Source organism: Aotus nancymaae, unplaced genomic scaffold, assembly GCF_030222135.1.
Source record: "Aotus nancymaae isolate 86718 unplaced genomic scaffold, 86718_ANA_hifiasm-v0.15.2.pri h1tg000036l, whole genome shotgun sequence".
Taxonomy (NCBI): Eukaryota; Metazoa; Chordata; class Mammalia; order Primates; family Aotidae; genus Aotus; species Aotus nancymaae.
The window spans coordinates 58,121,971-58,125,275 of NW_026988450.1; the positions used below are offsets into that span (position 1 = coordinate 58,121,971).

The 3,305-nt window shown below is 35.9% G+C and overlaps 1 pseudogene; it reads right to left on the bottom strand.

Annotated features, from left to right (window-relative positions):
* Positions 1–398: 398 nt before the first annotated feature.
* On the bottom strand, positions 399–1,444 carry LOC110568380 (prothymosin alpha-like; annotated as a pseudogene).
* Positions 1,445–3,305: the final 1,861 nt, after the last annotated feature.

Consider the following 3,305-nt stretch of genomic DNA (forward strand, 5'->3'; position numbering starts at 1 on the left):
TAAATTTAAATGGATTAAATGCCCCAATCAAAGACACAGACAGGCAAAATGAATAAAAAGTCAAAACCCATCGGTACGCTGTATCCAGATCCATTTCATAAGCAAGGACACACAAAGACTCAAAACAAAGGGTTGGTGGAAGACTTACCAATCAAATGGAGAGAAAAAACAAACAAAAAAAAACAAACAAACAGGAGTTGTAACTTTCATCTCTGACAAAATAGACTTTAACAGTAACAAAGACTAAAAGAAACAAAGAAGGACATTACATAATGGTAAAAGGATCAATGCAACAACAGGAGTCAATGATCATAAATATATATGCACCCAATATAGATAGGAACACCCAGATACATAAGACAAGTTCTTTTTTTTTTTTTTTTTTTTGTTAGAACAACTCAGCAAAATAAAATTCCTGTTTATTGTTGGACAACATTGTTTCACACATACATCAAACAGGCCAAAAAAAATAAACAGCAACTTCATAGACAAAAAAGGAAAAAAAGGAAACCTTTTAATCTTTGGTCTTTTAACCATCTCATACAAACCAACTACTTATAGTACAGCTAAGTACATACACAACAAAGGTACTGGAATGCTTGGCATATGATTGTTTTTCTGTTGTCGTTTTTGCTTTTTTTTTTACAAGGTTTTTTTTCTCCTTTGAGATTATAATGAACATGGTCACACCACAAATAAAGTCAGAAGTAGGACAGAGAACGCTCCGAAGGCTGGTTTGGTCATCCGAGATCATTAAAAATGGCTGACCCTAACAATATGTACAAAAATATAAAATGTAAATAAAAAATACAAACAAATTTCCTTTTTAAAGTACTTTTAAGAAAAAAAGCAGGGCCTTGGAAGTTTTGGTTCTTTTTTCCTCCCCTGTTGCAAATTCTCATGGTTTGGGTTGGGTAGTGGAGAGCGCGTCTTGTCATCTGCGGTTGGCACTGCCCGTGGTGGGTGGGCGGGCCGGCCTCTCTACTCCAAGGTGACCACGGTTAGATTCTGAGACGGGAAGTGGAGGGTGAATAGGTCACGGCGGCCTTTTTTTTTTGTTTTTTTTTTTTTAGTTTAACTTTTCCTTTTTTGCTGTCTAATCATCCTCGTCGGTCTTCTGCTTCTTGGTATCAACATCATCATCCTCATCATCTTCAGCTGCCCTCTTGCCCGTAGCAGACTCAGCTTCCTCATCTTCATCTCCATCCTCCTCCTCACCATCACCTTCTTCCTCCCCCTCTTCTTCCTCACCACCTTCTTCCTCTTCTTCATCTACCTCATTGTCAGCCTCCTGCTCCCCATTTTCCTCATTCGCATTCCCGTTAGCAGGGGCGTCTCTTCCATTTTCCGCCTCTTCCACAACTTCCTTCTTCTCCTTCAAGTCCTTGGTGGGGATTTAGGAGCTGGTGTCTACCGCTGCGTCTGACATGGTGGGGCACACCGGTGATCCGATGCGGGGGATTAAAAAGAGAGCAAGAGTTCAAGGACTCTGGCGATAAAGCTGCCGGAGTCTGCGACGGCGGAGGAGACGCGCGGCGGAGGCGGCTGCGGCGAGCAAGGAGTAGGACGAGGAACAATGCAAAGATGGCTTTTCAGAGCAGCCAGTGGGGGCATAAGACAAGTTCTTAATGACTTATAAAGAGACTTGGACTCTCGCACAATAATAGCGGGAGACTTTGACACCATATTGTTAATATTCGACGGATCAATGAGATAGAAAATTAACAGGGACATCTATGAGTTGAACTCAGACCTGGAACAAGTAAAGTCAGTGAATATTTATAGAATTCTTTACCCCAGGTCCACAGAACATACATTTTTCTCAGTATCACATTACAACTATTTTGAAACTGACCACATAATTGGAAGTAAATCACTCTTCAGCATTTGCATAGCATTTCACAGACTTAATGAAATATTGGTTGGCTGTTTGTTTATTTTCTTCCCTTATTCCTTCCTGTCTCTGCTGTTAAGCACAATTATTGGCAAAAAAGAGGTTTTTAACACCTATTTTTAGATTGCATTCCAGCCTGGGAAATAGAGCAAGACTCCTGTTCTCTCTCCCTCTTTCTCTTTCTCTTTCAAAAAAAAAAATCTAAATAAGTATCATATTGCTGACTATTGTAATATAATTTCAGTGCCCATATTTGCATTTGTAATTAGAATTTCATTGATGCCAAGTAGTACTACTTTAATTGTTGATAATAAACTAGCTAATGTGATACAATCAGAGGTAGACTAATTACATAAATGATGTATTCATACTCAGTGAAAACCCATCGTAATTATAAATGCTATCTGAATAAAGATTTGTCAGTAATTTGAATAGAGAAATATGCTAGAGAAAAAGGATTGGCATGATTGAACCAATGCACAAGAAAGCAATGGCATGTCCAATTCAAAAGAATCCATGTGATAGCAGTCAGTACTAGATTCCCTATGTGAATGATGCTTTAGTTTCAGAAAAATGTTAGATGTCAAGTAAACTCATATTATTATTATCAAAAATGTTAGATGTCAAGTAAACTCATAATATCATACATATTATTATAAAATGTATTATTGTTTGAATGCAGATAAATGATTGAATATATCACTTTTCATTGAGATATTTTAGCATAATTTAGGAATGCTCCTTAGTGTTAGAAGGCTTATCATAACCTTATCAGTCAGCCTCCTGGCTAAACTGGAGGTGAGCCTTCATGGAAAAAAGCTAGTTCTAAACTCCTAATTATTTTAATAACAAGAAACTTACTATTTAATATTGAATTCAAAAGGAGGGGAATTTAATTTTTAAAATTATATCTATCAGGTGACAAAAACTAAGGAAAGGAAATGGATTTTTTTAAAAAGACAAAAAGAAAATGTAAATCACAAATAGGTAAAAATCGAAAATAAGAGTAATAGAGAAGAGTGAGAAAATGACAAAAAAGAGAGAAGGATCATGAAACAGAAAATTGTAAGTCAGTGGAAATGTGCTTGGGAATAAATAATATAACTCCAAAAAGGTCAAAGACATATATTATGCCTAATATTTGATAAGAATATAAAAATAAAATTATTATGACAAGGTTTGTACAAAAAACTCATAAATCTTTTTCTTTCTGCTATGCTAAAACTACTCAAGTCAATATAAACTTTGTTCAAACAAGCCTAAAAAGCAGCATGTCAGTTTCTATACTGAGTAAACAAATGACCTTAGTTTAAAGGAGAAGATATACAAATTTGTAAATGTTTTTGAATCTTTAGTATGTCTCAGGCACACTGCCATCCATCAGACATACAATGGTAAATAAATTACATAT